This window comes from Pelophylax lessonae, assembly GCF_965119305.1.
Source record: "Pelophylax lessonae genome assembly, chromosome: 3".
Taxonomy (NCBI): Eukaryota; Metazoa; Chordata; class Amphibia; order Anura; family Ranidae; genus Pelophylax; species Pelophylax lessonae.
The window spans coordinates 100,978,341-101,003,909 of NC_138770.1; the positions used below are offsets into that span (position 1 = coordinate 100,978,341).

The 25,569-nt window shown below is 43.8% G+C and overlaps 1 long non-coding RNA gene across 1 annotated transcript; it reads right to left on the reverse strand.

Moving 5' to 3' along the window:
• Positions 1-427: 427 nt before the first annotated feature.
• On the reverse strand, positions 428-7,144 carry LOC309548903. Its single transcript, XR_014225002.1, has 3 exons — positions 7,021-7,144; positions 4,806-4,892; positions 428-937 (listed from the first exon to the last, which is right to left on the reverse strand). It is a non-coding gene; the product is annotated as an uncharacterized lncRNA (long non-coding RNA).
• Positions 7,145-25,569: the final 18,425 nt, after the last annotated feature.

The window sequence follows — 25,569 nt, forward strand, 5'->3', positions numbered from 1 at the left end:
TTCCCAAAATATCGGTCACCTTGGTGGCCGATTACGATATATCGGGGTAAGTGCAGATCGGCCCACGATAGATCGGCTTTGCTGATAATCAGTCGATCTCTAATTTGAACAGTGCAGGAAACATGAACAAAGCGCCAGTTTCCTGCACACCGCGTTCCACTGTGAACCGGGGCTTCTAATGTTCAGGTCTCGGCATCCCTGTGAATAAGTGCAAAGGAAAAAAACTCAACAAAAAGGATTTATTAGCTGCAGGTACGTTTATTGTACAAAACAATTACATAATTAGTTCACATTTGCAGCATGCTTCCAGCTGACTCCCAACAAGAAGAAACCAGTGAAACTATTGTATATGCAAAAGATTTTCTTCTATCATCTAGTAGACAGTTGTAGGCTTAATGAACTACATTTGCCAGCCACCGGATAGTCAGCTACTCCCCCAACATTCACCGGGTAATGTAGGAGCTGTACGATTATTTGCATCACCTTTACTGCAATCAGCTGAATCTGTCATTTGAAGGCACAGAGTAAGAAGTTATTGTCAGCGGTGCTCAGTAAAGTCAGCTATTGGAAATGATTGGACAGAAAGTTAGTATTACATACACAAGCTGTGTTGCGTATTCGGTTATTTTTTTCCAGTATCATTCGGTTTAAATCTGCCTTTGTGCGATTATTGGTTCAGCCTGGAAAATACAAGTGCAGGATGTTCCTGAAGCCAACAGCAGCTTAGTATAAAAGTTTATTGATTAACCAGAAAGATTTTTGGAATTCTGTAGCACGGTTTTTAAACAATCATTTAGGTCTAAAATTAAAGAAAAAAAAAAAAAATTAGTGGACGGATCATTGAGGATGATGATGAGGAGGATGAGGACGGTTACAGGTTGGCCTTGTCATTGGCGGTCACATGAGCGGAATGCTGAGTGTAGGTCTTGATCGCTCTCTGTAAAAGAACAAAAAGTGTCGTTAGCAATTACAAATTAAAACCTTCCAAAGACAAAAATAGATGAATGAATGGACAAGTGTATTGTGTTCTGAAGAAAATCTGCATTGGGAGAAACTGTGGAGGCTGCTGATCTGCTCAAAATGCCAGCTAGCTGGCTGCCTCTGGCTTCAATACTGGGTTACTGACCCAGAAAAACCCATCACATTATGTAGATTAGGGATCCTCAAACTACAGCCCTCCAGATGTTGCGAAACTACACATCCCATGAGGCATTGTAAAACTCTGACATTCACAGACAGGACTAGGCATGATGGGAATTGTAGTTCCTAAACAACTGGAGGGCCATAGTTTGAAGTCCTCTGATGTAGATGGTCCATTCAGACCCCTAGCAAACCAGTTGACCTCCCGGTCCTAGAAAAACATGGGACCCATAGAGTAGAGGGGAAAAGCCTAACTCATGGTAAGATAGTCATCTCATATGTAGCCGGAGTGCCGGGAAAACGAAGGCATGGGATCTGTGTGTCCTTCAAACTCAGCAATACCCAGAGACAGAAGCTTGTACATACACAGTTGCATATTACCCGTGCTAAATAGAACGCAAGGTTTTGGCTGGAGCTGATCTTTAAATTAAAGCCCAAAATGAGGTTAGATTCCAATGATGTACGGTTCACAGCCAAACATTTGTATTCCCTGGCATTTAAAGGAAATGTTTGCTGAGAGAATAGGTAGGCAGCCATTGCCAACTTCTCTCGGAAAAGGTCATTTTACCACCTCCCATGTAGAGCCAAAAGCATGCATCAAGAGTTCTGCCTTCACTTTCTGCATGCTTATGTTACATCAGTGACACTAAGCTCTGGTTCACATTGATGCGATGCAGGGAACACACGAGATTTGCTGTTACCCTGCATCACATTGCATGGCAATCACACGGCGCCCATGCAAACTGCTGCGGGTGTTAATGGTAGAATAATAACACCCCGAAACAGATTGCAAAACACAGCGCGACTGCCAGAATTGCATTGCATGGGTGTGAACAGCCATATGATTCGATTCAGGTGCAGAAAAAAGTATCCTGCACTAATTGGTGCAGATGCGATTTGAGCTATACTAAATGTATGGCCCAAATCACACAGCACAGACATCGCATGTGATGCACACAGGAATGCAGTGCGATTCCTATGCGCATCACATGCGGTGTACCACGCCACAGAAGTGTGAACTCAGGCCAAAGGGGTAGATTTACTAAAGCTGGTGCACTGAGTATCTGGTGTGTGGTAGCCACTCAGCTTCTAACTTCAGCTTGTGCAATGAAGCTTTGACAATAAAACCTGGAAGCCGATTGGTTTCTATGCAGAGTTGCGTCAGATTTTGCACTCTCCTGCTTTAGTAAATAGCCCCCTAGGTATATTGAAGCCACTGGGTTTACAGCCTGGCATCTAGGATCTTCATTATGTGATTGAAAATCACAACCTACATATGAGGTGACAATTCAATTCCTGGAATGGCCGTGGCGTAACGCTATGGTGGCGAGTCACACAGCCATTTACACTAGAGAATGATCCCACATGGTCTACCTTGCACTTGCCTGGGTCACAGACCAGCTGATTCAGTCTTTATGGAGCAGTAGAAGAAACAATGTGTGTGCCTTGCAATGTTGGCGAAAAATGAGGGAAAGGAATCTGGAGCAGCGGATTAACAATGTTGTGTGAAAAACTAACAAAAGTGTGAGTGAAACGTAATTACTTCCCGCCCATGGGACATTCTTTTCTGCCGGCGATTCCCTAAAAACAATCATAGCGGCTGACCATTCCCCCCCACCCCCTCCAGTGTTTCTTCTGGCATGTCCGTGTGATCAGTGAGCCGGAAAATGAATCAGCTGGTGGCGGCCATTTTACCATAGAGCTGACCAAGGACCAGATAGTCCCCGACCATCTCTGTGACCTTCGGAGGCCAAGCCAGAAGTTATGACGTCAATTTTGGTGCCGGCAGATGTAAACATGGCGGTGAACCTCAGGCTTTCCAGCATAGGAGAGATGTGGGGTACTTATAGACTCCAGGACTCTCTGTAAAGAGGACCTTTCATGCCCTATTCCTATTTCAAGGGATGTTCACATTCCTTGTAAAAGGAATAAGTGTTAAAAAAAAAAAGCAATAATTCTAGCACAAGACCTCCTCTGTAATGCTCAACAGGTAACCTGTGAACATTTTTAAAGGGTAGCCTATGAAGATTTTTTAAGTACCGAATTTTTACGCCATTCACGAGTGTGCACAATAATAAAGCATGATGTTAGGTTTTTTTTTTTCTTGGCGTAAAATCATCTTTTGCATTATACATAAAAATTAGGCTAACTTCAGTGGGTTTTTTTTTTAGGTCATGAAACAGTTTTTCAAAAAAAAAAAAAAAAAAAAGAAGCGTAGAGCACACAGGCTACAAGAAAATGGCAGCCCCACGAAGCACCAGGAGGGATCCCTAGGCCTTAAGGACAAGCCCAGGCAGGAGCCCCCACCAGGTACAGCACCCCCCCGCCACCGATCGTACAATCGCCGGCGGTGCACCCCCCCATCATCAGCATAGCGCCCTGCCCCCACCCCAGGAGGTGGACCAAACCACCAACACAGCCCCAGCATGAGGCAAGGGGGGTGTCTGACCGTCCCATTGACCGTCCCATGGAGGGGCCCACATCCTCCCCAAAACTCTACAGGGGGAGAGGGAGGACAGTTACTCACCATACCAGGAACCATATGGGCACCGCTCCAGACAGAACCCCTCGCCATTTACATGGGGGGGCTGTTGGCCAGGAGAAATGCTGTGACTCGGGCTGAGACCCAGTCGCATGCAACCTCGAGGCGTTTAACTCACAGGCCAGACTGTGCGGTGGGGCTTTGTCACGGCCGACCTAGCGCACCAGTTTGGTGGCCAAACTGGGGTGACCACTGGATCTAGGTTATCCAGCCTGTCGCCCAGTCCGGCAGTTTATTGTAGATCTCCAGGAGGAAAAAAAAGAATATCTATCTAAAAAGAAAAAATTGCCGGGACCAGAGACCCCAGCAAGGAACTAAGTCCTTACACCTGACTAGGCAGAAAAGAAAAAAAACTGAGTACTTATACTGGAACTCTAGCCTGACACGTAGATTCTTAACGCATCATAGGCAAGATCATTGTTGTGGTGAAGTGTTCGAGTTCCTGGCACAGAAATCCATTCCAAAAATTGACCAACCACCTTGTTCCCTGACTTGGCACCCTGAGGCCTCGTTCACGCCATGGTGCAGAGACAGTTTTTCTGCATACGTTCTGCAAGGGCACAAAAACAAAAAAAAAAAAATAATAGTTCTGTATGTTCCCTGTTCACACCACAGCATGCAGATTTTTTCTGTGCAGGAATCTCCATTGTGTGTGCAGTTTTCTGCACTGGAAAAAAATTGACGTGACATCAACATTGGTGTGAACAGGGCACAGAACCGATGTCAACATTCATGAAATCTGATGTCTTTGCAAGTGAAATCTGCGTGGTTTTCTCTTCCATTCCCATCAGTTTTCATGAACGTATGGTGTGAATGAGCCCGGAGACTTTTGGCTGTTTAAAAAAACAAATGCCTTAATAGGACACAGATTTGATGACAATCCGGCATAGCGTTCCAGAAAATGAAATCCAGGAATGATTCAAGCAGTGGCACAGGTTTCTAGAAAAAAAAGTGTCACTTCACAAGGGGACTACTTGGAAGGGGTGACAACAGCCACTAGTGTATAGGTAAGGAAACTTTTTTTCCCCCAGTGCGGGAATTAAATCGTCACACCTCATATTCCTTAGTACTGGTAAGGTTTGGGTTCCTCCTAGTGGAAGGAAAGAGCAGCACTTCACATTACCTTATGGTGTCCTTCAGCGTTGTACTTGTCAAGCAGAGCCTGGATACGGTTGCCGTAATCCGGGTGAACGACAGTGAAATTCTTCACCTGGTGGAAGGAAAATTTAACAGGGGTTACCGAATGAAATAAGTTCCAGCCCAAGGATGGTTCCTAACTTCATAAACTCTTACATGGCAAGGGAAAATCACCCAGTTAAAGTGGCACCTAGATAGAACATATTCTCCAAATACGCTGCTGAAAAGCTCTAATGTAATCAAAAAGAACCCTTGGAGTTATGGGAATACTCACAAGATATAGAAAAAGAAAGAAGTTGTAGATTTTTGGGACATCTCTTAAACTGAAAATGGGAAAAACTCAAACGGCAATATGATACAATTGTGGCGTGTCCTGGTTGTCCACCTTTGCAGATATAAACGAATGCCCCAATGGTCCTCCTCCCCTCTATAATCATGGCCCAATTACTGTGGGAAAACAAACTTTTCCCAAGAACTACAATTTTGTGGTTGGACTTCATCTCCTTGTTGGATTGATACAGAGAAATCCTTGCCTTTCCTAAACAGACTCCCTTCCTTGCAGGAATGTGTGAAGGTCTGGGTTTTTAGTCCCATGATCTGTGAGGGTTGTCCAGTCTAAATGCCGATTCTCACCTTTACAGAAATCACATGACTCAAGTGCCTCGGGCTGCAAGGAAGTGAACCTGCAGCAACATTTTCTCTGGGAAAAGCAAGTGTTTCAGCCCATGTATCGGCACCAGAAATATGGAGACCCAGACAATACTTCCCAAAAACAATTTGTGTGCGCCCCACATATACAACATTTCCATACTATATATTCCTGCAAATTAAAATTACCCCCCCCCCCTTTAATCAGTGTCTGGTACCAGGCTCAATGTCTACAGATTTTTATCCATCGCAGCAAAGCTCGTTAAACAACATTTGAGGGCCGGTTCACACGTAGCAATGCCAGACATCGCATGTGATTCGAACTGCTCTGCAAGTCACATGCGATGCAAATTCAACCATACAGACTGTATGGCCTGAATTCACGTCACATTCGGACCAAACTCGTGCAGGACCCTTTTTTGGTCAACACAAGAAAATGATGGGCATGGTTGGTCACACCCATACAATCCGATTCCTGTCTGAATTGACAGTTTGCACTGCGATATGCAAACTGATCTGGGGGTGTCATTAACTTTGTACTTATTCTCCCAGCGATTTGCATATTGCAGTGCAAACTGCCTGCAATGCGGTAACTTGCAGTGGATTCGCAGGGTTTCCACATCACACCAGTGTGAACCGAGCCTGAGTATTGGTCTGCTTTAATTCATACAAGCAAAGGAACTTAAAAAGTTGACCATTGGAACATGTTACATCTGCATTTAGGATCTGTAGAGATCTGTGAATAAATAAGCAAATAGCTTGTAGTTCTCAATCTACTGATCAGCGTTGCCATAATCCATTCACTCTTTCTGCAGCTTTCTACCTTAAAGGAGATTGAGGGGGTGGGACTGGGCCACGGCTGTGTGTATGTGAATGGACACAGAGCCGCATCTCGGGAGCATGCCTGTTTGGGTGCACCCGAGTTGCGGCTCCGTACACCCGTCAGGAGGGAGGAGCACCGGTGTGGGAGCAGAGAAAAGGAGGATCCGTGCTGCTCTGTGCAAAACCATTGCATAGAGCAGGTAAGTTTAAAAAAAAAAAAAAAATCTAACAAACAAGTTTTAATAATTGCTTTAAAGCCCATATGGATATGAAAGCCCCAATCAATGCTGCTCCTCGGGGGATGCACACATCCACACTAGGATTGGCTATGATGAGTCTCATGCTTCAATGTCTATTACCCACTGGATGAGTTTTCCTAATGCTGACATCCCTACTATCCTGAGTACCAGCGGGGCCCTATACCTCAGCCTGGAGCAGCACCAATGGCCTTATTGAAAGCTTGTAGACAGTTACAGGCAGAAACAGAGGGAGAGTCTGCAAGAGCCCAACCATGCACCCGCGATCCACTTGCTTTGCAAGCTCTTGTAGGGGAAAAAAAATAATAAATGCACATTTTTTTTTTTCTGCAAAAGTATGTGCCTTTATTATTTTTTTTCCCCTAAAGGTGAACTTGGACGTTTAAGTTGTAGGATCTTCACAAGTGCAAAATATCTATTACAACTATGCATGACAGGTGCTCTTTAATACACTCTATTGCAGACGATACTCACAGCTCTTTTCTGGATGAAGAGTTGGGCACCCTTCAGGTGACCGGCAATGTTCTCACAGAGCCTCTTGCACTCTTCTTCACTCAGAACTTTGGTGTAAAAGTCCCGGACCTGCAAGGTAGCCACATAAACCAAGTCACATGACCGCTATACCGTAACTATGTCCAATGACCAGGCTAATGTTATAGACACACTGTGCACCTTTTTACTCCTCAGTCTACTTATATAATTGTTGGTCTTCTGTGTGGGTATAAAAAAACCACGCATGCTAGATTTGTCTGATAGTTGCCCAATCCATCTCAGGACAGCCAGACTGATCAATTTCTATTTTAAGTCTATGGATTGCTAAAAGAAAACCTGCCAACAATAAGCATTAGAATAAAAATAATCTCCACTCTTAGGATATCAAGAATATACAATCTTACTCTCAGGATAGCTGTGTGTGCTGGAGTTCACTTGTATTCTCTACCAAACCTCCAGCCCAGTGTCAGTAAGCCCCCCTGTCTCTTACCTGGCCGATATCAAACAGTGTGGAGGCTACAGAATGGTAAACCGTCAAATCAAGAATTAAGCTGATTCACACCAAGTGCATTACGCTTTGAATGCGCTGATTGAGTTTAAGTTGGAGTGCGCTGACATGCGGTTTTCAACATATTGCAATGCACGGATGTTTTTACCACTGCAGAAGCCAAAATGTTTGTTTTTTCTTTACCACTGCAGCATGTAGTAAAGTGTTGCAGTGGCTATTCTAGTCTACAATTATCAGTTTACGTCATATGCAGAGCAGCACAGTGAAGCGTCTATTTAGATCTCTTGTGGCACGCTGTTCCTCCCCGCCCCCTCCTGTCCATCCCAAGTGATATCACATACCAGCACCTGGGATGGATAGGAGGGGCCAGAGGGGAACAGCGCACCACAGCCAGCACTATCACAGCTGCTTCCCTGCATAGCTCTGCAAATGTCAGCAGCGGGGATGCAAACTACCGAGCAGCTGTCTGCTACTGACAGGTAGATCATGAGAGATCATCTGAGAAACCCTGGTATTTTGGAATATCTTTTTCTGTAAAGATTTTTCTTGCAGTGTTTTTTTCCATCTTTCACTAAAGAATCCAACCTGATAGAGGGTCTAGCGGCTTTAGCCCTTCCTTATGCTCTCCCAAACTAGAGAAACAAAAAGCTAAATAAAAATTGCCTTCCACATAATATTTTGTGAAAATGTGATGGAAATGCCCAAACCCCGTTCATTTAGCAAAAAAAAAAAAAGTTAGGGCACTACAAATCTTGTGGCTGTTTGAAAAACAGGATCATTCTCGGTTATCTCTCTCTATACGGTATATTTCATATATAGGCCTTTGTACAAACAAACACGTCAGCAAACTGGTGAGTTTACGGGTCTACAGTAGTCATTGCACAGGCATGTCGCGGGATTTGCTCGGTTCAGAATAAAAAAAAATAAACACTTATCTAAACAAATATGGGGTCTATCGGGACTATGGAATGTGAGGGTGTAATACTTGATAGTAGAACACCAGTTCTCTTATCAAGTGCTGACAGCCATGGAAGCTCTGGTCTTCGACATATCGGCCGGAGAAACCTTTTCCATTAGTAAAACAATCCTGCTGCGTACACTGAAATGCAGTGTAGTAGTATTCCCTACATACAGTATGCAGCACTGTGTTCCAGCAGCAGGATGGACGACTTCTCAGCTGCTGCCATACATAAAGGAGTCATACTGAGTGCTTCTCCGCCATTCAGGAGAAGCCTTGTCATTTTATGAAGGAACACAAGGCTTGCTCTGACTGGAAGAGGTGGAAATCCTGAGGTCATCCACCCACCTCTCCACTTCAGTCAGAGGAAGTCTTTTATTTATTTATTAAAACACAAAGCTTGTTCTGAATGGCATTTAGCCCCACCATTTCATCCTAGGAAGTTTCCAGTATGGCAGCCGCTGTTTACTGCAAGTAGCTAATGCCACTAAAGTGCATTACAGCACACACATTGTTTAATAAGAGAAATAGTTTGCTTGGTCTAAGCCAGGGGTCTCCAAACTTTCTAAACAAAGGCCAGTTTATTATCCTTCAGACATTAGAGGGGCCTGACTGTAGCCAGCAGAAGTCCAAAATGTCCCATCGCTGGTGCCTGTGGGAGCAATAGTGCCCCCATCGCTGGTGCCCATGGAATGAATTATGTCCTATTGTTAATGTCCATGGGAGGAATAGTGCCCCAAGGGTCGGATAAAGGCAAACAAAGGGCCACATCCGGCCCCCAGGCCAAAGTTAGGAGACTGGTCTAAACAACCAATTTAAAGTGAAGCGAAACACAGAATTCTACTTCGCACTGGATAGATGCCAGTAATATAATACAGTCTCTCATGGTCTGTGGTGGGGCAAAGTACATTAATTCCCAGACCTGCCAAGTATTTGAATTTTTAGTTTACATTAATCAGAAAGTATTGGAGGAAAGGAAGGCGCCTGCGAGATATCAGACTACAATCACTGATCCAACCCAACAGAATCCAGCTATAAATAAAACACACACATATATACATATATATATATATATATATATATATATATATATATACATACATACATACACATATACATATATATATATATATATATATATATATATATATATATATATATATATATACATACACACACACACACACACACACATACATACATATATATATATATATACATACATATATATATATATATATATATATATATATATATATATATATATATATATATATATATACACACATACATACATACATATATATATATATATATATATATATATATATATATATACACACAGTATATATGGAAAGGTGAATTACATGCAGCCCTGTACATGCATTTCCAACACCCACCAAGTTCTCCCTGATAATCAGGCTCGGTTCACACTTGTGCGATGCGGGAAGGCTGCGAATATGCAGCGTGTTCCCGCATCGCATCCACACATCTAGCAGTTCACACTGCCATATGCGATACGCAGGGGTGTCAATTAAAAGTTAACACCCCCAGTTTGCATATCGCAGTGCGATCTGCAAGTATGCACAGAATCAGATCGCACAAGTGTGAACCACTGTGCGATCCGATTTTGATGCGGCTCAAAAAAGGTCTCCTGTGCGTCTTTGGTGCGGATGCATTTCGAATTCAGCCATACAAAGTGTATGGCTGAAATTCGCACCGCACATGAGATCGCATGTAATGAAGGAGCAGTGCGCTCCGAATTGCATGCGATCTCCGCAGCCGCACAAGTGTGAACCGGCACTCAGGGCCAATTAACCATTTCCTTCAAGATGTGCTGACTTAGGCTCGGTTCACACTGGGGCGGCTTCAAAGTTGCCCAACTCTGAAGCCGCCCCATGCAGCCGACTTCAGCGTGGCTTGCAAAGCAACTTCTCTAATAGAAGTCAATGCAAGCCACACCGAAGTCGCCCCCAAAGTAGTGCAGGAACCTTTTTCTAAGTCGGAGCGACTTGAGTCTCTCCGATTGGAACGGTTCCATTGCACTGAATGGAGTGCGACTTGTCAGGCGGCTAAGTTGCCTGACAAGTTGCCTCAGTGTGAACCGGGACTAAATATGAATGCGGTACCTTTGTCAGCGCCAACACAAACCCCCATGTTCTACTAATGCCTCACCTCCCCCCACAGGCTCCCGATAACATAAACTGAACTTTGACCAGTCAGTGGTATGAACCGCCGCCTCATGAGGACTTTTAATACTACTTGTCATGAGAACATTCTGTAGGCTGCCATTGAGTCTCTGTAATTCTGATCATGTTGGTTATCTGTCATGCCTATAGATTGGCTGCAATGCCGACTCACTAATTTAGTTAATCCTGCAGCAAACATACTAAACAGCTGACTGTTTCTGCAGGATCCTCGTCACCTCTTCTCTGGGCAGTCCTCATTGATGCAGAAAGAGTAATGACATCACCTCAGTGCTGCTTTCTGTATCATTGAGAACTGCCCAGCCACTCTCTGTATAAGTAAAATGCAACTGAAGAGCACCATAATGACACCTATCCAGGGGGCAGGGTCCCCGATCACCTGCGTTCACATTGTTCCTTTATTCATTCATCCAATTTAGGGGACACCCGGCATCATTTAACCCGGAAGACTGAGGACACCAAATGGCAAAGAGGTGATGCAGGGGACAACTCAAATTTACGGCAAGTAATGCAGCCTATCTTTTTTAATTTCATTTAATTTTTTTTTTTTTTTAATACCCAATTTAACCCTTTCGCTGCTAGGTTCTTAACAACATCTCCCCCGCAAACCCTGCCATGTATCCTGGGATCTGCTTGCCCATCTGCAGGCCAAGGACCGACATAGCGGGTCCGCTGTCCTTCCCTCCTTGTTGCTGACCAAGCCACGTGTTTGATGTCACTTCCGAACTCCACCTCTCGGTGTCCCCGACAGCTTGGCAGGCAAAGAATGGAATGCAATCTGCATTACATTACATTCAGCAGAGCACAGGGGAGAAAAACTACCCTGGATGTCTCATTAAAGAGAGCCTGTCACCAAAAAAAAAAACACATATGAAAAAAAAGTAAAATTAAAACCGGTTACACCCAGGCATATGAGATCCCCCCCGACCCCCAAAAAAAAAAATTTGAGCCCCTCCATCCCCACGAACGTAAAACGTAAGCGTTCGGGCACCTAAGCATTAAAACGGTGATTGCGCTACACAGGTTGTATATCACCACACACGCTGGAGTGAAAGCAATAATTCTAGCACCAGACCTCCTTCATAACACTAAACCAATGACCTATAGGGGGCTTTTAAAGAATCACACTTTTTCTTAAGGATGTGTACACATGCTTTGCGGCTGTGGCAGGAAATATACCCTTGCTGCTTTTGGTGGGCATAGCACCTGCCAAGTGTGACCCATTCAAGCATTCTTGGAGTTTAAAGGGTTAAAGCAGGCAGTTAGATGGCGATACAATGATACAACGCCTCCTCGCCAGCTGTCAAATGCTCTCTGAACAGCAATCTGAATGGGGATTGCTTTTCAGAGGCCTAAGCTTATGTTAATGAGCCCAAAAGGTTTCTTTTTATTAAATTTTCTGTTTAATGACACCTTATAAAATGAGAAGGTGGCTACGTTTCTACATACAGTGAGACCATGGAGAATGAACGTACCCACCCTCAGGAAGTCGGATGATGACAGCAGAAAAAAGACCTTTGGAGGAGGCTGAGAGCAATAGAAGGGACGTTTTTGAGTTAAGAATACATACTGGAATAGAACTGTTCTTTAAACCAGAGTTTGGTGACAGATCACATAAGGAATGCTAAATTGTGCTTACATAGACTCCGTCACATTGCACAATTAGAGCAAAGTGACCGTGTCTACTGACAGCCCACCGTCCCGGCCATGTATAATGACTCCGGCAGCCCATAGAATATGCAATATGAACATGGGTGGAAGGAAAGAAAATTGCTCAATTCTCACTGTTGTGTTGATGGGGGAATCCCCCCCGCAGCGCTCTTGTGTTCTGCCAGTAGGGGGCGTGGGGAGAGTTCACCACTGGAAGTGTGTTACTGGCAGGATCACCAGGTGAAAATAAAGGAATGATGATCCTAAAAAACAAAATGCATCTGAGGACTGGTAATCTGCAATATATTACGTTTTTCGGTTTAAATAAACTTTAAGTTGCCTGTTGGAACTCGATGAATCAGGATCAGTGAATGTTTAATAGATCCGACTGTGCCACCTACATGGATATCGCAGAAGTCTAAGAATAAAACTGTTTCTGGCAAGTGAAAGTTATAAATTTCTATGAAATGCATCCATTTGTACCTTGGATAATGCATGACGGAGCCGTAGTCGTATTCCATGCCTTGATTCAATGTGTGGAACTTCTGAAAATTCTTCTCGGTCCCTGAAAGTGACTAAATTTGCAGCTGCAATATTATATAGCATTTCCCTTCAATTATATTAAAGGAGTTGTAAAGTTAGAAGGTTTTTTTTATCTTAACCACTTGTAGACCGGAGGATTTTGCTGCTCAATGACCAGGCCCTATTTTGCGATTCGGCACTGCGTGATTTTAATGGACAATTGCGTGGTCGTGCGACGCTGTACCCAAACAAAATTGATGTCCTTTTCTTTCCTACAAATACAGCTTTCTTTTGGTCGTATTTGATCACCTGTGCAATTTTTTTATTTTTTGCGCTATAAACAAAAAATAAGCAACAATTTTGAAAGAAAAAAAAATTATATATTTCTCACATTCTTTTATATGAAATTCTAAAAAAAAAAAAAAAAAAAAAAAAAAGTAAAAATCTAAATTTTTTAACGTTTTAGGCCAATTTGTTTTCTGCTACATATTTTTGGTAAAAAAAAATTGCAATAAGAGTATTTTGATTGGTTTGCGCAAAATTTATTGCGTTTAGTAACTACGGGAAAGGTTTAGGTCATTTTTATTGTTTTTTTTTTACTAGTAATGGCGGCAATCTGCGATTTTTTTTTTTTGCCGTTTTTTTTTGCGGGACTGTGACATTGCGGCAGACAGATCGGACCCCTAACTGACATTTTTGACACTTATGTGACCCTAGGGAAGTGATTCTAACTGTTGGGGGGGGCGTGGCTTGTGAAGTCATCACAGAGACATGTGATCCTATATAGCAGGATCACATGACATCTGTGATCACTTCAGGGAGAAGTATGGACGGCTGTGTTTACATCAGCCGTCTGTCCTCTGTCAGCGGTGGGAGATTGCGAGTGGCCAGCGGCCATCGGAGCCGCCTGTCGCACGCACTGGCTTCCCCGCTGACGAGCGGGGTGGGAGAGTGCCTCTGGCGGCGCGCGATCGCCCCCTAGCTCCTCCCAGGCGAGCGCTGTACATGTACGGGACTTTGCCTGGGAGAGCCAGCCTGCTGCAGTACATCTGCGGCGGCTGGGGCTAAAGTGGTTAATGCATTCTGAGGTCCCTCTCTGTCAAGCAATGTCCACGAGTGTCTCAGCTGTCTGAGATTCTCCCTCCTGATTGGCTGAGACACAGCAGCAGCGCCATGGGCTGCTGCTGCTGTCAAAGTCAGCTAGCCAATCAGAAGAGAGAGGGAATAAGGCCGTGTCTAAATGGACACAGGGAGCTGCGACTCGGCTCGGGTGACCCCATAGCAAGCTGCTTGCTGTGGGGGTATTGAACAGGAGGGAGGGGCCAGGAGAGCAGAAAAGGGACCCAAGAAGAGGAGGATCCTGGCTGCTCTGTGCAAAACCAACTGCACAGAGGAGGTAAGTATAACATGTTTGTTATTTTTATTAGAAAAGAAAAAAAAAAAAAAAAGGACTATACTTTGCAATCACTTTAAAAAGGAAACCTTAGCAGAGATATGGGCTGGCTTTCATTGCTCACATCCTAAAAATGCTAGTTGTCTGGCTGCCATGCTGATCCAGTGTTCAAAGCAAACCGGGTCAGGAATCTTTACATCACTTGCTGCATGCTTGTTCAGGATCGGTGATTCAAATAGTATTAGGCCTCATGCACAATGGGCATTTAGCATTGGGCAGAGGGTAAAGGCACACTGCCCAGCCTGACTGCCAGCAGCCTGTCAAACTCTATGAGAGTCTGACAGCTGGGATCAGCGGTACTTCTGTTTGGGGTAGTATGCACCCTTGGGACGAATGCCCAGAACGCAGACTGCTTGTATTCTGGGCATTCATCCCTAGGCACATACTGCCCTAAAATTACATATTGCTAGGTGCAACATCCGGCAGCAGCTGTCTGATATTTATATTTAAAAAAGAATAGCGCGCAAATGCAAAAGAAATTACTACCAAATCTGAAGACAATCCATAAATAAAAATGGGGATTTGGTCCCACCATATGGCCGTATCGTGCTCAAGCCCACTACTGCGTCAAAGTACCCCATTATCAGTGGGTCCTACACTATCCTCCCCACCCCCCCACACACACCTGTACTCAGTCAGTGTCCACCATCAAGTGGATATAGGAGGAGTCCCCTGTAGTGCATTTGCACATCTTTCCCAGAAAGGAGTATTATCTCCAAGGGTTAGAAAGGCTGGATTCATTTCTTTTCCATGGATAGTGTAGGACCCACTGATAATGGGGTACTTTGACGCAGTAGTGGGCTTGAGCACGATATGGCCATATGGTGGGACCAAATCCCCATTTTTATTTATGGATTGTCTTCAGATTTGGTAGTAATTTCTTTTGCATTTGCGTGCTATTCTTTTTTAATATACATGTCTTTTGGTTCATAGCTGCAGCAGCTTTAGAAATACATGGGTATGCTCCCCCAAATTTTTTGCCTGTTTAGCTGTCTGATATTTGACAGGCTGCTGGCAGCCAGGCTGGATGACGTGCCTATGCCCCCCACCCATGACTAAATGCCCAGGGTGAATGAGTTCTTAACCACTTCAATACCGGGCACTTTTCCCCCTACCCGCCCAGGCCAATTTATAGCTTTTAGCGCTGTTGCATTTTGAATGACAATTGCGCGGTCGTGCAACACTGTATCTAAACCAAATTTATGTAATTTTTTTCCCCACAGATAGAGCTTTCTTTTGGTGGTATTTGATCACCGCAAGGTTTTTTCTTTTTTGCTAAACAAATTAAAAAAAAATACCGAAAAGTTTGAAAATTTTTTTTTTTTTGTTTATGGTATAAAGTTTTGTAAATAGATGCCTTTTTTCCTGCACTGACGAGCACTGATAAGGCCGCACTGATGGGGTGGCACTAATAGGCAGCACTGATATGCAGCACTGATGGGCACTGATATGTGGCACTGATGGGTAGCACTGATATGCAGCATTGGTGGGCACTGATGGGTGGCACTGATGGGCAGCACTAATAGATGGCGATGGGCACTGGTGGAAAGCACTGATGGGGAGGGCACTGGTGGGCAGCACCGATGGGGAGGGCACTGGCAGGCTCCCTGGTGGCCATTGTGGGCATCCCTGGGGTCAAGGGTGGGTATTCCTGGTGGTTCTAGTGGCACCCCCCCAAGGGTCAGACCCCCCCCCCGTCAGGAGAGCCGCAGATCGGCTCTCCTCTACTCGTGCCTGTCAGGCACGAACTGAGGAAAGCTGATCAATGGCACTTCCTATGTACTATGTGACCAGCTGTGATTGGACACAGCCGGTCACATGGTAAAGAGCCTACGTAAGGAGGCTCTTTACCAGAGATAGGAGATGCTGTGAGTCAGAGTGACACACGGCAGCACCGATCGCCGCTCTGTCATATGATGTTCGGTCAGGATAATGCAACCACCTTCCCGCTGTCAATTCCCTATAGGGCGGGTGAGAAGTGGTTAAGGAAAGAGACAGCAAACTAGCATCTTTTAAACAAAAGAGTAAAAAAAAAAAAAAAAAGAAAACTGGCTAAGTGATATTTTATTTTTCTTCCTTGTACCAATGGGGAAATTTCTACTAGAGATCGACCGATTATCAGCAAAGTCAATATATCGAGGGCCGATATGGACTTTCCCTGATATATCGGAATCGGCTTTTTATTTACAGATATTGCCGATATTTCAGGGAAAGTGCTTGTACCGGAGCGATGCCTGCAACTAGAGGCATCATCCTGGTACCGGTGTCCATAGCCGGCGGTTGGCTGTCTTGTAATGACATCCGATGCGGCCTAGAAGCTGCTCGGCTGTCGTTTCCAAGGAGCGGGAAGGGACGTCCCCCTCCCGCGGCTCGCCCGGGTTTCCCGTCCCACCGGGAGACCCGGGAATCCTACCTTCACTGCCGCTCTCTGACCCGAGTCTCCATTTCTTTGAATTCGGCACCGCCAGTACCCGGAAGTGATGTCATGACATCACTTCCGGGTACTGGCGGTGCCGAATTCAAAAAACGTACAGCATTCAAAACAGCCAAACTTGGCATTTTGAATTCTTAAGTGCAGAGGAGGGGTTTGGGGTCATTTAGACCCCAAGATCCCTCCACCACAGTACCTGTAGACATAAAAAAAAAAATGTCCGAAAATATCAGCAGATATCGGCACCCGATGACCAAAATACCGCTATTTGCGGTTAAAAAAACGATATCGGTCGATCACTAATTTCTACCATTTCCTGCGTAGTAGTCACTGAGACAGAAGGGAAATCTCCCCAAACTTAGGCGAACATAGCTATAAAAACCCAAATGACATTCCAAACCTTCCACACTCCACCAAAAACATTGAGGCCTCATGCACACAGGGCGTCTGTCCAGCCCTTTTGAAAGCTTTTTCTCCTGGCAAGAGCAAAAGCAGCGTAAAAAAACGCACCTAAAGCCATAATTGGCAAATGTGATTAGAAGCCTTTAAGTGCATCCGGCGTTTGGATGTTCATTTGTTCAATTGGCCGGAATATTAATAAATGAATGAACGCACCTAGTGCTTAGGCGTGTTTGGGAGCGTTAGGCATTTTTCTGCTGAAACACTCTTCTTGTGAATGCGCATGCATTACTGCACATATGCATCTATCGTTAATGTGCATTTGCTGTTTTTTATGCCCAAATGTACCTCTTCTGAACGTACAAGTGAAGTTTTTTTTGTTTTTTTCTGCCTCTAAACACCTAGCTTGGATGCTGCAGGAAGTCACAGCTGGTTTCCCACAGTAAACATGGCGGTGCCGGGGACTTACAGACTGGTGAAGAGCAGGCCCAGGTGAGGACAGGGCTGGATCCCTGGACAGGCATCTCTATATTAAACGTCAGCAGCTACAGTATTTGACCTCATTTTATAAAAATGTACAGAAGATCCTCTTTAAATGACCCTCATTTATGAAAGTGACCTAAAAAGTACAACTTATGCTGTTCATAGTAGCCAAAAACATTACTTTTCACACACTAGATGTATGAAAGGGAGAATGTGTATTTTATGATCTAAAATATGTTCTAAGGGCTTGTTCACACCTGAACGCAGTGCGGGAAATCCACGTTCCACACGCGTTTCCCACACCGCTGTGGGTGCCAATATATTCCTAATGAAACCCCAAACACAAATTACGTTTTCTGCAGCAGACCACTCACTACCATGCCATTTGGTGCAGTGCATTTTTGAAAAGTAGAGTGATTGAGTGTGATATCAGCCCATTCAAATGAAAGGGCTGAAAATCGTACTGCACTGAGTCTGCGTTCCCTGTGCAAATCAGATGTGAACCGGCCCTAATTACATTTATATAATATACTCCAATTTATAAAAAAAAAATTGCATCGTTTATTCTCCATCAAAACTGCGTGTTAATCCTTTTATGCAACATTTAATGTTCTGAGGCTATATTCTCTAAATGAGGAGAATACTGCATTATGGCCACTGGGTGGCACTGATGAGCATATTTACTTCTTACTTGTTACTCAGCGCCATCTTGTGGCTACAATGTAGTATTTTACCCATTCACACAATTGATTTGCTGAGAATACATCCTACAGCTACAGCCTGAGAACATTTAATTTAACTCATTTTCACAGAATGAATTTACATGCAGTTTCTATGGATGAACAGCTATAAAACTGTAACGATACACCCCTTAGTGTAATGCTATCACCCAGTCGGATACCTGGTATGATGTTGCTGTATATGATATTGATGTAGTCATCGCGGTTGCTTCTACTCTGCTCATGGAAGAATCCCAGAGCGTGGTTCAGCTCGTGCTGGATAGAGCCGTGTACCATACAGCTGCTCGACTTCCTCCTTGCTTACCAACATATGAGCAACATCTGTGGGGGAAGAAAGATAACCATTTTATTATGGCATCACAAAGGGTGATGTGCCAAGTGCTGCATTCAGTAACCAATCACATTAAAGTGTAGTGAACAGTGTATATCAAGGCTGCTGCAGCCATGATCCCCCATTTCCTCTGTGACAATGAAGCGGGAAGTGACAGATTTTGTCACTTCCGGTTTCAAAACTGCCTTGGTCTGGCAGCAGCTGATCAAACACAATCTGTGCCCAATCAGATGCTTAAAAAGGCAGCGGAGACATCAGGGGTCTAATAGGCCCCTGATGTCTCCATAAAAAGTAACTGACTGCCCAAAGCTATCGCAGGGTGCTTGTTCACCCCTGGTAATAGCAATAAAGTTAAATGAAAAATAAATAAAAATGTGTAAAAAAATTTTATATAAAATAAAAGAAAAAATAAGAAAATAACCTGTAAAGGCTTTTAAAGTGGTTCTTTGAAGGTTTTTTTTTTTTTTTATCCTTAAAGTAGAACTAAAAGGCAAAACTATTTTGTTTTTTAGTTTTGGATAGCGTGGAGAAGGATTAGAACATCTGTCCGTTTATATTGCTGTCTTTGCCCCGGTTTGGAAGATTCACCCTCTCTATTTGTCCTGTTTACCATTATCATTGAAAGTAAAATAAAATCCCAAATTTTGGTTGTCCTCAGAAAAGTAATAGAGGGGAAATCTTCAAATAGGGACACTAGTTTGAGTGACCTGGGGGTCTCCAAGGAATTCTCTTAATTTACAGGGATTTCCTCTCACTTCCTGTTTGGCTATCAGACAGGAAGTGAAGGAAAATCTCCGCAATGGGAGACAGAAAAAAAATCTGACAGAGGTTATAACCCTCCCTTGCTCTATCCAAAATGGAAAAAATAAAAACAGTGTTTTACTTATAGTTCTACTTTAATTAATTTTACCTACGCAGGGAGTATATACTGGGAGTGCAGCTCCCCCTCAGCCCCCCTTAGATTTACCTGAGCCCATTCTTGATCCAGTGATGTGCACAAGAGCAATAGCTCTACCGTGTCTCTCCCCCCTCATTGGTTCACACAGCAGCGGGAACCATTGGCTCTTGCTTTTGAGCCAAAAAGGAGAGCGCGGGGGGCCACTTGGCACTTTGCAATGTCCTTTCACAAGAGTGCGACTCGGTAGCGAGCATGCTCAAGCGCCTCCATAGCAAGAGGAAGGAGGAGCCAGGACCGCCAGCAGGGGACCCAACAAGAAGAGGGGCTGCTCTGTGCAAAACCATTACACAGAGCAGGTAAGTATTCCATGTTTATTATTTAAAAAAAAAAAAAAACACTTTAGAATCATTTTAAATCATCACTTATGGACAATTTTAAGTGCTGTAGTTTGGCGCCAATTCACAAGCAATGTGAGATTTTAAATCTTGCCGTGTTTGGGATATATTTACTTGGCGCAACATCAAATTTTATATTTTACGAAAAAGTGGGTATTATGTTGTGTTTGAGTACACTGAAATGCATTGAAGTGCATCTTTTTCATAAAAAAAAAACAGTGGTAACTATTAGGGTTGGACCGATACCGCTTTTTTATTGGTGAGTACGAATACTGATACTTTCGGTCAAGCACTCACCGATACCAAGTACCAATACTTTGCTGTGCGATTTGCATCAATAAAAAAAATTGGTGCAAATCATACTGCAAAGAATCGTATGCGATTTCTCCCACTGCTCCTGTGTGTGTGTAAATAGGGATTAAATCGCCATCTAGTGGCCAATTTAGAAAATACTAGCACTCACAGTACATATCTGGCCACATACAAAATAATCTATACAGTATACACTATATTATCAAAAGTATTGGGACGCCTGCCTTTACACACATGAACTTCAATGGCATCCCAGTCTTAGTCCGTAGGGTTCAGTATTGAGTTAGCCCACAGCTTCAACTCTTCTGGGAAGGCTGTCCACAAGGTTTAGGAGTGTGTCTATGGGAATGTTTGACTATTCTTCCTGAAGTGCATTTGTGAGGTCAGGCACTGATGTTGGAGAGAAGGCCTGGCTCACAGTCTCTGCTCTAATTCATCCCAACGGTGTTCTATGGGGTTGAGGTCAGGACTGTGCAGACCAGTCAAGTTCCTCCATCCCAAATTCTCTCATCCATGTCTTTATGGACCTGAGCTTTTTGAGCATCTAGGGGAGTACCGATACTTGCTGAAATGCTTGGTATAGGCAGTGATATCAGTATCGGCGCATCCCTAGTAACCATAATAAAAAAATTGCAACAACTACCATTTTATTCTCCAGGGCATTCGCTTTCAGAAAATGCTTCGGGGTTCCAAGTCATTTTCTTAAAAAAAAAATGCAGATTTTAATATGTATGTGATAATTTTTTAAATCTGCCCAGGTAAGGTAAGCAGTTAAAAGTCGTGTCGCATTCAAAAGGTGGTATCGGCGCCGAACTTATTCAAGAGGGCCACGTCACAACTGCCCTGCAACCGCATGCAGTGCACATGGTTGCGGCACGGTGGGGTGGCATTTTGAGTGATAACACAGGCAGCAGGCATCACCACCTGTCAAATGCCTAACAAAAGCCACACATGTGAATGGTCCCTTAGAGAAGGATCTCGCCAGAAATTAAACTCTTGGTGCAATAAGCCTAAAGGTCACTATGAAAAAGGCCATTTTCTGTGCCAGAGGCTGTCTGCAACTTGTCCTCAAGCTCTGGTAAGACTTTGAAGAGAACAGCGATACAACTGGAAGAGCAGAGCAATGCCAATTCCAGGACATCGCAACTAAATACGGCTGTGATGGTTGCAAGAAAGGTGCATTTACATTTTTTTGGTAGCTGCATAAAAAACGAGTACTGGCTCCACATTCGCATCAAATCTGAAAAAAAGAAAGGAAAGAGGGGCTGGAGAAGAATTTTTCACATACCCGCTGCCATCCATAGTATATAGTCTGATTCCGTGGTGCGTAGGATGAAGCGAACGCAGGTGAGAGTCGCAAATTCTTGCATGGCGCTGAGGAATACTGCGATATTGGAGGGACCTGTGGAACCAGAAGATATCTTTATTAGGGGCATCTTGTGAAATAATACTGGCATTGCGTTTTCCCACACCCGCTTTATATACACGGATTCAGCCATATTCATCTCATCCCAGCGGTAATGGGAGGAAAGCTGAAGTGGGTGAATGCAAAATGGAGCGTTTGCTCCCTCTAGTGGCTGATCAACAATTATCTATTTAATCAATGCAATATCAAAAAGAGAGAATGACACGCATTTAAAAATTTGAAAGTAGCGTAGAAAAAATTGTATTGGACTGTAAACAATGCCAGAATAAACCAAAGTATGAACTGAAAATACAGCATGCTGCTCTGTATACCACCCTTTGTCGCAGTTATGTTGCACTTGTTATTGCTTTATTTTGCAAAACCGCTCTAGGTACGACTCTATGGAATATTTTCTGTATTGTATTATACTTGTCCACTCTTCCTTGTAATATCTATCACTGTAATTTGGCATGGCAGATGATGGCGCCATACACATACATTATTATTATGAAAAATAAATCAACTATGCACTAGGGGAGACAGTGTGTTATTGCTAAGCCAAAGCTGCCACTGAACTAAGCAGTACAACTGGCTGAACTGCAGAGTACAAGACCCTGAAGAGAAGGAAAAGAGGAGTGCATGTCTATTAGATTGTAAGCTCCCAGGAGCAGAGCCCTCCTAACCCTCTTGTATTGAATTTGCACTATATAAATTCTGTATTATAATAATAATGTCGTTTGAGCTTCAGAGAGTCTTGTGACCACCTTCATTCAGTATACCCCCCTTTTTGTCAGCTATTTTCCACTTGTTATTGCTTTTTTTTTTTCTAAACAGCTCTTTGTTCTAGTCTATGTAACATTTTCTGTATTATTATTATTATACAGGATTTATATAGCATCAACAGTTTACAAAGTGCTTTAGGCTCCGTTCACATCTAGGCGTTTTGGGGCGTTTTTGGGGCGTTTTTCTGCTCTAGGATCAGCTCTCAAAACGCCCAACAAGACAAATCCTATTCATTTCAATGGCCCCTGTTCACATCTGAGCGTTTTGACGCTGTAAGCAAAACGCCCAACGCTCAAAAAAGTACATGAGCTTCTTTTTGGGCAGATTACAGGCGTTTTCCATTGATCTCTATTCAATCTAAAAACGCCTGCACAAAAATCGCGGTAAAAATCGCGGTAAAATCGCAGTAAAAAACGCCGCAAAAATCGCGGTAAAAAACGCGCGAAAAACGCTACGCTCAGGTGTGAATGTAGCCTTACAATATAAAGGGAGACAATACAGCAACATTACAATTTAATACAAAAGGGCTAGGAGGGCCCTGAGCGGTGCTTTACAACATGAGGGCAGACAGTACGTTTACAATACAATTCAATACAGGAGGAATCCGAGGGCCCTTCTCTTGTATTACACCCCACCCTCCCTTGTAACATCTATCACTGTGTAGTTTGGCATGGCAGATGATGGCGCTATACACATACTTTATTATTGTAATAATTACATCAACTATGCACTATGGGAGACAGTATACTATTGCTAAGCTATGCTGCCACTGAACTAAGCAGTACAACTGGCTAAACTGAACCCTGAAGAGAGAGAGGATGACTGGTGTACGTTTTGAGCTGCAGAGAGTCTTGTGACCATCGTCGGTAGAAGCCAAACCCTTTCCTGCACACAGTTATCATACAATAACCATAGGAACTTACAAAAAAAAAAAAGGAAATGAATGAAAATAGACGTTTCATCCAGGTGTTGCCCCTTCTATTCTAGACGCCTGACCTACTGTCTTCTACAGGAGCCGCACACAGGCAAAGAGAGTAGACAAAGCCTTCATTCTTATAGTGTCCTGCTGGGAAACGGCCCCTGGGGCCCCAGTACTGTAGATTCATGTTTCATCATGGGAGGAGTCAGAATACTCACTGAAGGTGGAGGAGAGGGTGTGGGGTTCACTAATCCAGTGCTGTTTTAGCTCCATCTGTAGGAGTTGTCATCACACTTTAACGCGTTGCGTCCGAGATCCACAGCGATGTCTCCTTCATGCAGCAGCGATTTGCTCTCTACAAACACATAAGACATTTGTATTGCTAACTGGCAGATAAAAAAAGCTCAATTCTATTTTTCTGAAAGTCACAATAGGTTAGAAAACAGAAGTGACAGACAGGACTAAAGCCAACCCCAATTAAAGCTGAACTCCGATCAGCAAATATTGTCTAATGACAAGAGCCATGTGTATTCTGCCTTGTATCTCAGTGTGCTTTGTGTATTTCTTCCAGATCTGTGCAGTAATTCAGTGTGAGACTTCCTGAAATAAAGACCGCTCACTGCTGCTCTCTTTCCTTCTGCAGGGTGATTGCATGCACGTGCTCAGCGTCATATCCAGAGGTTGTCTTTGGGAAATAGACATATGAGTGCTGCCAGCATTGCTGCAGAGGTTGAAGGGGTGGGGGGGTCAGCCTGTCAGTGCTCAGACCATACGCCGCACCCTGCATCAAATTGGTCTGCATGGCTGTTGTCCCAGAAGGAAGCCTCTTCTAAAGATGATGCACAAGAAACCCTGCAAACAGTTTGCTGAAGACAAGCAGACTAAGGACATGGATTACTGGAACCATGTCCTGTGGTCTGAGGAGACCAAGATGAACTTGTTCAGATGATGGTGTGTGGCGACAACCAGGTGAGGAGTACAAAGACAAGAGTGTCTTTGCCTACAGTCAAGCATGGTGATGGGAGTGTCATGGTCTGGGGCTGCATGAGTGCTGCTGACACTGGGGAGCTACAGTTCATTGAGGGAACCATGAATGCCAACATGTACTGTGACATACTGAAGCAGAGCATCATCCCCTCCCTTCAGAGACTGGGCCGCAGGGCAGTATTCCAATATGATAACAACCCCAAACACACCTCCAAGATGACCACTGCCTTGCTAAAGAAGCTGAGGGTAAAGATGATGGACTGGCCAAGCATGTCTCCAGACCTAAACCCTATTGAGCATCTGTGGAGCATCGTCAAATGGAAGTTGGAGGAGCGCAAGGTCTCCAACATCCGCCAGCTCTGTGAGGTCATCATAGAGGAGTGGAAGAGGACTCCAGTAGCAACCTGTGAAGCTCTGGTGAACTCCATGCCCAAGAGGGTTAAGGAAGTGCTGGAAAATAATGGTGGCCACAAAGATTTTGACAGTTTGGACATTTACACTTAGGGGTGTGCTCACTTTTGTTGCCAGGGGTTTAGACATTAATGGCTGGGTGTCAAATTATTTTGAGGGGACAGCACATTTACACTGTTATACAAGCTGTACACTCACTACTTTACATTGTAGCAAAGTGTCATTTCTTCAGTGTTGTCACATGAAAAGATATAATAAAATATTTACAAAAATGTGAGGGGTGTACTCACTTTTGTGAGATACTGTATATTAATTATGTACACTTCGGTTTGCAAAATCTAGAAATTAAAGTCTTCAGCGTACCTCTAGGGAAATCCCAATGCAAATGTGATTTAGAGAGGTTAAGAGAACTAAAGAAACTCTCCTGGTGCCCAGCCTGCAGTAGATATCTTCAAGCAGATATGTCCTGGTACGCGTGTGCAGCGTAGAATTTGCCTTCCTCCGCTTGTTACCAGCAAGAGGTCTCATTTATATTCACATTCTGGCCAGGAAACAGCCAATGAGCTGCTAGTATCGCGCTGATTTGTCACATCCTGGGTCATACTTGGGAGGCAGCAGTGGGCAAGGAAGGTGAGCGGATTAACCAAATCATTTTGAATGTAGTAATTCTCACTTTTCACCCTCTAAACATGGAACGCACTGATATGAATGGGGCTCATTGAAAATAATGGAAAACGAC